Here is a 12,366-nt window from a genome sequence, read left to right on the forward strand (position 1 = left end):
ATATTTATGAAGTTGGTACAAGAGTTCTGAGGAGTGAGGTTAGCGTACAATTCAATTCCAATTTTCGGACGATATGGAACATTGGTTACCGCCTCGCTGTTATTTTTAAAATATGAGCACGCCAATTTGGGAACTTCTCTTCTGGTTCAGTGAGAAATAAAGAACCAAAAGTTGATGTATGACATATCTTTAAGACATGAGTCGTCAGTGAGCAGTATGACATTTTTTCTGGTCTCCTTTACAACCTTTTCCTGGACTCTCTGAATAAGCTGCAGATTTTTTCTTATCAAGAACCAAGTGTTGTAACTGAAAACATAAAAGAATTTCAGCAACAGAGCAAGAACGCCGAAGAATTCCTAGTGTTAAATCTGTACAGATTCAGTTCAAAATATAAAGTTATTGAAACATAAGGCCAGACATATATGACTTGCCTCTTATCAAGTAAGATCTTGAGTAGCTTGAGAGTCTGAGGAAGAGGAGCAGTACCATCAACTATTGAAAGATAAATAATTTTGTCGTCACATGTTAGCTAAAAAATAACACATAAATTCAAATTGAAATTTGAATTGTAGAGCAGATATATGTTTAGACTGAAATTATCAGAATCAAAACCAGAAGAAGCTCTATGATCTTACATGTTCTTACGTGGCAAGTAAAAAATCATGCATGTCAATTTGTCCCTAAAAAGTTCACTAATAACTTGAATAGTCAATACAGTATTCATCTTACATACTCCTGAACGGTGTTCAAACTTTCTCAGCCGCAAGTTGATGACTAACTATTCTATTGTCACAATTTTAGTTCTCTCTCATTAAGCATATCAATGGATATTGTAAAGTAAAAATGATTAACCACGTTACATTCTTCCTTGAACTGTATCACACAGAATTTAGAATAAATACAGATGTCAATATTTAGATTCCTATGCTACCTTAATCTGATGTACATGGGGAATTTAGATTCGTGCTCCTTCTGCAGCCTGACCAAATGGGATCAGATTATAAATAAGATTCATTAAAGTAACATATGGGAAAGAACAAAGACAGAAAAAGATAGATCAATGAAAATTATTTGCAATATAGACAGAGTACTCACAGGAAGATCTACAACCCCCCGTCCAAATATGGCCACACTTGATCCTTTTGTTGGTTTAGCCACATACAGAGTCGCAGCAAGGCCTAGAAAAGTAGCATTTGATTAACCGACAACTGAAACTACTCCCATGAAATTACTATTCGAGATGCATAATTTATCGTTGTTTCTCGTGTACCTGTGGAGATTCCACAACTGGGAACAAGACTTGAGATTTCTATCTCTAAAGTTGCAACTGGCCACCTAGACTTCTTTTTAGTTGTAAATTCCTGCAACCCCTCATCGTCAAACGAGGCAATAATACTTTTAAGTATTTAATTTCTGGTGAAAGATTAAGCTTTAGTAATCTATAAATATCAAAATTGCAAGTAAGGATACACACATAAGAACATAATGTTCAATGGAAGTCCACTCTAGTAAATAGCAGTAACCAGATCATCAAAACTGAAAATGGGCAAGCAACTAAGATAGTGCTTTTAGTCATAGATAATGTTACTGCCAGTTCCAAAAAAGGTAAGATAGATTGGAATTTAATAAAATTTGACATCTTTTGGAATTATAGCAGCAAAAAACAATGCAACTAACTTGTGTTAATTGTCGTAAACTCATCTATAACTTAAGTTTCAATAGCAACGGAAGCTTATAGAATGGTTTTGCAACTAAATATATTAGTTGGAGGATCACATCTTGTCACAACAAAATAGTGAAAAGGTATTATTTTTGGGAAATTAGAGTTGTCAAGAACTTTAGCTGTGTTTGCCCACATCAAACAACATTACATTTGACATTTCTATCAGACTAACATTACTGTGAGTATAAGAACTCCTGCTCACGATATAGTAGTGAAAACAAAGAGTTAACAAAAAGAAAGAGTAGATGTTGTCAATTGAAATAGTATCACAAAAGTAACAAAGTTATAGTAACAAAATTAAATTTGCAAAAAAAGTAGTATTTGATTTTGTGCATGCAGAAAGAAATTCACCTATAAATGGACGACGAAAAGAGAAACAGTGACATAGTAATTGAATGATAAAAAATGGCAAAAAACAACCATAGCTGAGGAGAACAACCAAAAACATATACATGCCAACCATTTAACAACAACAGTGAAAGATGACAGCAAACAGAGAGAGAGCTACGGCTATAGCTCACAGGAAATAAGTACTAACAGTCTTCAGCGGTAAGATATCATTTGTCTTCTTTTTAAAGGAGTTGTTGGTTCTAATTTAGCTTCTCCGGTATTAATAAACAAAACCTAAGATGTAGTTACATTAAGTCCTCAATATCAATGGCTAGGTGCAATATGATAACCTAGAAAGTTCATGAGTTCTCTATGAAGAAACTTGCTGAAGAAGAGGTATTATCCAAGAAATTTTCTAGAATTTATGTTAGTGAAAGAAGCATGGGCAGTAGTTACCTCTACGGGGGGGGGGGGGGGGGGGAATTCTTTTCCTACAGGCTGAATCGTGAGACACCAAACAATATATCAGATTGGTAATGGAATGTCGAAGTTAAGTAAATTCTACTTTGTGTACAAACTAAAATACTTATAACAGCCTAAGCTACATGTAAGTATTCTAATGAAACTCTCACTGAATATATGATAAACACATTCATCTATCATGGACATCGTACCACTATAGGCACATGAGAATTTGATTCTCCAGTTGCCCAATCAGTTGCTCCTACTTTGCAACTTGTGCTTGCAATTGCTTTGCAATCACTATCCAAGTACATGCATAATCGGACACAAAGATACACAATCACTTATAAAGAGCTAGGCATTTATCAAGAGCATATGAAGAAAAATGATATATAAGTATAATGCCATACATAATTTCACCTCAGAACATACATCCATTAATTCCCTAACACAACATTACGATAGGAGCAGGGAATTACATTCCAGCTATTCGACTTTTAATCATTTAAAAAATTAGTCCTGTTTATCTCTCTCCTTTTTTTTCACTTTCCAAGTTATCATATACAAAGATATATAAGTATAGTCTAAGAGTCATGCATTTATGACCAGCATAGAAATAAAGGTGGATATTTAACTAAATAAGTTATCTTTTTTCACCTTAGCACATATATCACTGGAGAAAATGGTTAAATTAACATTTGCCTTAAGGTAATCGTTGTTCCCCGTTCCATCAAGTCTCAAAAAGAATTCAATTATTTAGCACATCTCGTAATCAATCATTTTTTTGCGAGTCAAGACAGCATTGAAGTTCTTAGAACGGGTGTTTTTAGAATGGTACTATATTTGAGTGGTAACCCTCATTTTACATAGGTTGCAAAGTCATGAAAGGGTCACATTTTTTGGATACTGATGCTAATTTTTGAGGTCTGATAGGTTGACACAAAGAACTATGCGTAAATACACTGATTACTACAATTTGTAACATATCTGTAAAAGAATCATATGGCTAACGCAAGATTGTATATCTAGCTTCATACGTTGTCTGTTGTATCGCTTCATTTCATTATCTTAATTCCGTCCGAAATGCAGGTTTAAACAGGGAAGAGGAAGAAGGGTACAACGTTTTTTCTTCCTTTTTGTTTTTCATAAAAGAAAGATTGTATCGTTAATTATAGAACATCACATCTATGGCCTACTTTTCAACATCAATCAGATTATTAATTAAATTTTATGAAGCTAAAATTACGGCAAAGAATTGATAACAGAAAAAGATCCAAATAATGAACAAAATATCTTTTGCATGTAAACTCAGGAAACCAAAATGAAATAAATGGAAAGAAGATTAAAACAGTGGCTAAACTCAGTCACAAGCTCATACATTCTAAAATTCCTCAATTTATAACTCTTGGTCAAAATGATACAAAAAAAGATGAAAAATGGTCAGATAGTCCGCATAAACCCCGATTTCTTTTCACGGTGTTTTTGAATTTCGCAAAATCAACATAAAACTACAATATGATTTCGAACAACAAATCAGCAAGAACCCAGAAACAAAACAATCAGTCACATATAACGAAAAAAAGATAGAACAGTAAACTAACATTTCAACCATATGATTATGTCAATAGAGCAACTACTGAACTGCAAAACGCCCAATTTTCTGTTACGACGACGACGAATACTCTGCTTAAAAGAATTAAACAACAGGTACCTAATTTTACCTATTCATATTTTCCAAAGCTGCATTACTGTGAAGTTAATAGTTATTTCATATTTGATACAATTAATGTAGCTCATTTCATATATAATATGGGAAGCCATTCAAATTTCTATTGATTAGAATGTTTAACAGGTCATCCATCCATTCAAGAAGAAATTTACTTACCTAATAACCACTGCTGCGTCCAAGTAGTATCATAGCTTAGTTGCTCATAGTATAACTGTCAATTTATACGGTAGTTGCCTGAATGATTTCTTCATATACTATATTGTGTGTTGTATGATCATCGTTGCTATCAATTGTTGGTGGTCGGATTAAGATTTTTATAGAATTTGAGTTTTTTGCTCGTGATAAAGCAACATAAAGTTGACCATGTGAAAAAACAGGCTCCCGTAAATAAATTCCAACAAAATCTAATGTTTGACCTTGAGCTTTATTTATAGTCATAGCAAAACATAATCTAATAGGAAATTGTGTTCTTTTAAAAGGAATAGGTAGTTTTTCCTCTTGTGACGATAACAACGGTATTCTCGGAATAAATACATGTGCATCCTTTAAATCACCGCTTGCAATTTTAGCACTTATAAAAAAAAATTCGAAATTACAACATATAAGTCGTGTACCATTATATAAACCTCCGCATGGATTTAAATTCCGCAATAACATAACAGGATAAATTTTTTTCAAAGTTAATTTATACGGAAGTAAACCAGGAGGGTGTAAGCTATGCAAGAAATCTTCATATTGACTTTGATCATTCGTTTTAGTAGTTTCGTCAAATGCAACATATGTTCTAGAATCACCTAAAAATTGAGTTATGAGCATATCATTTATTTCATCAACGAAATCATTTTTTGTTGTCAGAATAACACGAGAAGTCATAGAAGACATATCACAAGAAGATGTATACAATTTTGGATAAGTTACTCTAAATAAAAGATTTAATGATTCTTTTTCACTAATAAAAGGAACAGCAAAACATTCAGGAATTTCATTCTTACCTTGGCAATTTAAGTTTTCTTTTTCGCTCCCTATCTTCATCAAATATTCACAAAAAGTAGGATCTGTTCACGCTCGCATATTTACTGATAATCGTAATTTTTCAAGTTGATTCCAGATATCAGAACATAGCAAACTTTCGTGAATAAAATCCTCTTTTTTTCCGTTGCGAACAACTGGAAGAGTTTGTCTGAAATCACCACCAAAGATGACAACTTTTCCACCAAACAATATCTTTGTATCCATATAGATCTTTCAATAGTAAATCGAAAGCCTCTAACAATTGTCTTTTGGCCATTGATACTTCATCCCACACGATTAATTTGGCATCTCGTATCAATGATGCAAGTGAACTTTGCTTACTAACATTACATGAGAATTGTCTTTCATTGTCAATAGGGATTTTAAAACGGGAGTGGGCGGTTCGTCCTCCAGGAAGAATTGAAGCTGCAACACCAGAGATTGTTGTTGCTAAAGCTACAAATCCTTTTGATCGTATAGCAGCAAGTAATGCACAATACAAAAAAGTTTTCCCTGTTCCTCCAGGACCATCTATAAAAAAGTCTATATTCTATCAAGAATTACATTATATGCTTCCAGTTGCTCATTGTTCAATTTTGCTTCCAATGATAAATCCTTTTTTCTAACAGTTATATTTCTTTCAAAATGAGAATCTTGAGCCTCCCTAGCAGCAGATGAAGCTAAAATTCTTTCTAGCACAAGTGTATATTCATTTATGTCATGACCCATTGAATGCAAAATATCATTAATATGATTTAAAGTCATCTGGCGAATTTGGAATCTTAAAGTCCTCAGACATAGAGTCTTCAAATTGGTCCCAAAGTTCTTTCGGGTTAACAGGATTACAATACCAATAGCGTAGCAAATAAACGTCTTAAACTATAAGGCATTTGATATCTTACAGCTTCTGACATACAGTCAACCAAGTTATTGTCACATTCTAACAATCCTCTTTTCTCTGCTGCTTATCTGAATGTACTGCAACATATTCCATTTACAGCTCGCAAATATTGATATGATTTTGGTCCTCTAATATTCATTAATAACAATCTAAGATAGTATCTTTCTCCCTCTGTAGGATGACATGTCACAATACGTCCAATAACAGTACCCCGTTGTCGATGTGTCCACATTCTATATTGTCTGGACCATACAAAATATTCAGGAAATTCCTTGTAAAGTAATTTTAGATTCTTAGCATCTTTGTTTTCTCTATTCATCAAAAAAAAATCTGTCAACATTATTTTTCTAATCATGGGATTTCTTACAATTGCATTTATGGTCTATGTGGTTTTAAAAGAGACAAATTGTTGTCCTTCAAGATGAAGTTGAAGATGGTAAATAGCTGGGCTCATTTCACTAATGGAAAAACCAAATAAACGCCAAGTTGCCTCCGGCGGTGAAACCCATCTAGCGGATTGATATTGTTTGATCTCATCTATTTCAATATTCGGATCATCAGCATGTACGAAAAAGGCAATTTTATCATGTCCCTTGCAAATATATTTATAAATATATTTGACAACTTTAATATCACAACAAACTTCAACATTAATATGACAATTAAATTTGCTCAGTAGATATGTATTGTAAGGAACTACCTAAGAGTCATCAAGAAGTTGTTCTCTAATATGTACAACTTTGCCGGTATTTCGTCTTTGATATATTGGATACCCATCTTTTCCCTTTGATGTGTGGTCAGCAAATTCTTTCGGATATTCAAACTTACAATATCCCTTTTTTCTGTACAAGGACATTTAGGATTTAAGCTACCACAAGGTCCATGCATCATATGTTTAGTAACAAGTGTATACAAGTAATCATTCATATCAGGATGAGGCAATTCAGCACAAATAATTTTATCATAAGCTTCTGCAGTTAACAATTTATATTCGTTGTTGAGTATGATAAGAAAATGAGCATGTGGAAGACCGCGCTTCTGAAATTCAATAGTGTACATAAAAGCAGCAACTCTACCAAATATATTTCTCTTTAGTATATCTGTTTTCATCTCTTCTACCTTTGCTCTAAACACTCGACTAACTAAATCATAGGGGTGGGCATAATACCGGTCGAACCGAAAAAACCGACCGAACCGTGAATTTTAATTTTTCGGTTTCGGTTTAAACGGTTATTCGGTCGGAGTGAGATTTTTTAAATTATTAAATTTCGATTTTTCGATACGGTTTACGGTTTTGATGTTTCGGTTCGGTTAAACCGAAAAACCGAAATTTTTGACTCATACCCAAACAGGCTAGTGAAGTTCGAACCTCATACCTCAAGGATTGATGTGAGGTAACAACTCTAGTGAGAAACTACAATTAACATAATTTAATATAGCAACCATTTTTAAATTTTTGTATTATAATTATGAATTTAGCATTTTTACTGGTGACAATTTACTTGGACGATCAAAAGGATCTCGGTTTGCACGGGTATTTTGTACTTTGTAATATAATATAAGTCAATTGGGCATATATAGTTCTGCTCTGTGTAAATGCACTATAATTTGCTGCTATTCAGATATTTTCTTATATATCATACTTCCTCGTATATCGTATGTGCTATCATTATCATGATAGTACATTTTCATAAAGTTGTACTGAAAACTCCATCAGAAAAGCAACCAACATGTTTCAGCAACTTGCTATATTAATCAAAATCTTGAACCGTTAATAACCAAAAAACTAAACCGGAAATAACCGAATCGAACCTTGAAAAAGCCGCACCGAACCGTAAATACTTTGGTTTAATTTGGTTATTAATATTACAAAACCGAAAACTGATAAACCGAACCGTACTTTCATAATAACCGACCGACGCCCACCCCTACTAAATCAGGCCTATTTTGTACCTCATATGTTACTAATAAATGTTCTCCTATTTCAGGCCAAGATGGATTACATGTCATTGTCAAAAATATATCAGGTTTTCCAAAATGTTACACTAATGCAATAGCGTCCATATATCTTCGGCGCATATCTCTAGGACCTCCTACAAAACTCGCAGGAAGAAAACTTTGTTTACCGATATTTGATGCATCTCTCTCTCTCTGTCTTAGAACACCAAGAAGCCCCGCTAACGCATCAACTCGAAATAAGTCTTGGTTAAGTGAATAAAAATCTAACCTTTGAGTCTCAAGCTTGATGAATTGATCAACCGAGAACTGTTGAAACACTCTCCCAGCATGTAAAACTCTGTTTTCTTCGTCATCCCTCATTTGGAGCTTATAACAGTAATACTCACGGCAAGATACAGTATTTCTTTTTCGTTTTTTTTTTTGGCAGCAGTTCTGCTTCCATGTCAAGAAGCATGTCAATTGAGCACATATTTTCTACACTTGGAAGTTGTTCATGTCCATAGTAAATTCTAGTACTACCAGTATTGTTTGTTCGAATAATCTTTTTAATACGACAATGCCATCCATTCTGTCCATAAGGAAATAGTAATTGATAATGCAACGGATCATAACAATCGTAGTAATAATTTATCAATTGGCTCTTATAATTACGTCTATAAATTCGAATGTGTGGTAAAGAAATACGGGAACTAATCTCATCTTCTATCTATATTGCTGCTACTTCTGACGATGCTGGTAAGTTGTATATTCTTTGATCTAAACCAGAGTCAGACTTAAGCGCAATGTAGAAGCGCAATGTAGAAGTTGGATAATTCTGGGATATCTGTTAACAATTTCAAAAAGATACAATATGGGTTTATTTTTAATGTGTCCATCAAAGTTCTGATAACCGATTCATTAAGCTTGTCAGAGAATGCCATCCGATTTGCTACCTCATTATTTGTATTGTAGAAATACAGCTGTAGATTTTTAGCCGGTTGACTCGATGGCACAAGTCATCTATAAAATGATACATTTTTTTCTGAACTCTAAATGTATAAATACCACGATTTCTTTTCGCTAAATCTCTGTCATATTTCACTCCAAGAGAAGTAAATGCGAACATATTGTTATACATTCTAACATAAGTGCGAAAATGTTCAAATTCCTCAGAGTTTCTTAAATAAAGATTTAGCAATTCAGTAGGCAGTCCATAGTGAATCAGTTTCACTGAACCATTGTCACAACAAAATCTTGGTAGTTCATATTCAAATCTTTTGGCTCTACAAAATTGACAGTTTGATACATGTTTGAGTGTAAAAGAACTATTAGGAAATTCATTAATGTTCCAGCAACCAAATTTTCTAGATTTACGACCTGTGTATCTCAGATTTTAGCAAAGGAAAATATGTCAGCTGAGGAAAACAAAAGAGTGAAATGGTTCGAACAGTAGATGAAAACAAACCTTTCTTTGTCGCAGTACGCGACGTAATGTTATATTGTTCGTTGCACGTTCCTGATGTTGACCCTAACATATAAGGAATTATCGTATAAGTCAGTTGTCTGGAAAATCTACAAACTTGAACATCATAGTTGTAGACTCACCAACTTCAAAAACGCAAGAGTTGCCAACTATATCTCTGTCATTATCGGGGCCCATCTATAACATTATATATCTACACTTCACGCGCTCCATATGTAGTCATTCTGAAATTCCGCCCCTTTAAATATGATATTTATTTCGTTTGGGATTTTTTTGAAGATGGACTCTAACACAAAATTTCTTTTATAACAAAAAGGTTATATTATTATTCTAATATTTAAAGGAAGAATCAACCTATATAGCAGCTAACCCAACAACTTAAGCAAAAAATAGCCAAAAATTTTGTTAGTCTATGTCTTCCATTGCAAATTTCATGGGAAGCATCAGCTTCATGAATTAGCACCATGAATCATGAATGAATATTATAGGTACTTTTCGTATATCATTTTGATCTACACAGAACAGACCACCTTGGCGATTATTCATTTGACTGAGTATAGAAGAATCACAAAATGAATTATAACAGGAGTTGAGACGTAGCTCCATAATTTCAAAACAACAATGAATTCCTCCGCTACCCTCGAATGAAAAGAGAGTAGAAGAATAGGAATCAATCTAAGTATTTGGAAGAACAAAATGAATAGAATGACAATCCTACTTTGGACAAATAAATCAATTAAGCATTTGAAGAAAGTCAAATAAAAAAAGTTAATTCCGACAGTTTTTCCTTATTGAAGCAAAATTCCTAGAAATGGCGTAAGGAAGGAAGCAAAACAAAGTGATATTAAATAAACAAAAAAATATCCACAGAGACTACCAATAAAAATTAATGCGGGAGGAACTGAAAATTCATATTAATCAGTGATTGACATAATTAATCAGTGATTGACATACCAAGTTAAACTATCATAAACCGCAAAAGAGCAGAGCTATCGCGAGAAATAGGAAATTAGACATGAATTTTTTATACAAATTCATGCTTTTTGTAACCCATGAAGGAAAAGAAAAAACAAAGAAGGTCAGTGAAATAAACATCATATTTGAAGCTTAATTTACTGAGTCAAAATCAAATTAAGACAGTCCACAAACATCCATAATTTCTTTCGGACAATTTATCAAATACCTCTAATGCATGTCCGGATGTGGTATTTAAATAATAGATTGAAATCGATTCTTACTGCACTTTAGAGGAGTTGAAAGAAATGATGAAGTATTCCGTCATTCACATAAATTAGAAATATTGCCTTGAAATTATCGGAGCAGCAGTCACTATAACCCCTGATTAGCAGACGTTGTGTTCTTCAGAGAAACCCGATAGCAAAACCAAGCAAAATATCAAAAGAAGATCTTTCAAATCAGTGGACACCGCAACCAAAGTCCGAAATTCGCAGACAAAAAGCTAAAGCAATCCAAACGAAAACAGAGAGCAGCAGCTAACGGATAAAGCAAAAGTAAAAGCAGCGACCGCCCAGGAGAATAGCTACGAAATTACCAAGTAATCCTTCATCCAACCATTGAAATGACCAAAATTTCCCTTGTGCAAGCTGGGATGTCAACGAAGACCTCCCCGCTTCACTTGCTCCTACCGTGCTGCTTATATAGGAGAATTATCTAGTATTAAGTTGAGTCCTACTCCTAATCTAGGCTAAGTTACGTAACTCTCTGTTTCAATTTTTGTGAACTCATTTGATTGGACACGGAGTTTAAAAAAAGAGATAAGACTTTTGAATTTGTGGTGTAAAATGAGTCAAATATATTTTGTGTGACTATAAATCATTGCATAAAGATAAATTGTTTCCAAATAAGTAAATGAGTCATTCTTTTTGGCACAGACTAAAAAGGAAATAAGCTCACATAAATTGAAACGGAGGAAGTATATTTCAGGCTTAAAAATGTGTTCAATTTAATAGCTTGTTTGGCCAAGTTTCTTTTTGGCCAAAAGTACTTTTGACAAAAATTGAGGTGTTTGACTAAGCTTTTAGATGGGAAAAAATACTTTTGAGGAGAAGCGGAAGCAGTTTTGAGAAGCAGAAAAAAGTAAATTCTCTCCGAAAGCACTTTTGAGAAAAATACACTTAAAAGCAGTTTTCAAAAGTCTGGCCAAACACTAAAGTGCTTTTCAAATTAATTAGCCAAACACAAACTGCTTCTCACCAAAAGCAATTTTTTGAAAAGTACTTTTGAAAAAAACGTTTATCAAAATAAGCCGATTTTAGAAGTTTGGCCAAAGTTATAAATATTTATTTCGCTTTCCTCGTCAAAGGTTAAGTACAAGCTCCCCCAACTACAATTAAATTGACAATCATGCAAACCAGATTAAGGTGGGCATGAACAAACTTGGTTCGGTCTCGGTCTGGTTTTGAGCTTGGGCTAGCTAATTTGTTTCACTTGGGGGCTTTTTGTACGTATACTCGGTTTTGGGGTCACAATTCAACTTATATTTATTTTGCAAAAATATTTGCAAGCCTATTCACTTTACGATCAACTTCAAACTTATCGGGTCTGAAATCGTCACGACCCAAAATCTCACCACAGGCGTCGTGATGGCACTTAATCTCTAAGGCTAAATAAGACGATTTTAATTATAATTCAAGCCGTTATTTTTTTAATAAACGAAACCAACAGCATAAATAATTATAACACATTCCCAAGACTAGTAATACTGAGTCACGAACTCTAACTGAATACATAGAATGATCACGAAGACCAAATATATAATACTATTTGAT

The 12,366-nt window shown here is 33.6% G+C and overlaps 2 long non-coding RNA genes across 3 annotated transcripts; both read right to left on the reverse strand.

The window, feature by feature from the left end:
* Positions 1–1,094: 1,094 nt before the first annotated feature.
* LOC117280803 (uncharacterized) lies at positions 1,095–5,791 on the reverse strand. The gene is made up of 3 exons (XR_004511384.2): positions 4,401–5,791; positions 1,271–1,361; positions 1,095–1,178 (listed from the first exon to the last, which is right to left on the reverse strand). It is a non-coding gene; the product is annotated as an uncharacterized lncRNA (long non-coding RNA).
* A 267-nt stretch (positions 5,792–6,058) lies between these two features.
* Positions 6,059–11,307, reverse strand: LOC104113283 (uncharacterized). 2 transcript variants are annotated; one of them, XR_011408876.1, is made up of 3 exons: positions 9,700–11,250; positions 8,384–9,622; positions 6,059–6,693 (listed from the first exon to the last, which is right to left on the reverse strand). It is a non-coding gene; the product is annotated as an uncharacterized lncRNA (long non-coding RNA). The 2 variants fall into 2 exon arrangements; XR_011408875.1 differs by having other exon boundaries at positions 8,384–11,307.
* Positions 11,308–12,366: the final 1,059 nt, after the last annotated feature.

The sequence above is a fragment of the Nicotiana tomentosiformis genome, chromosome 6, assembly GCF_000390325.3.
Source record: "Nicotiana tomentosiformis chromosome 6, ASM39032v3, whole genome shotgun sequence".
NCBI lineage: Eukaryota > Viridiplantae > Streptophyta > Magnoliopsida > Solanales > Solanaceae > Nicotiana > Nicotiana tomentosiformis.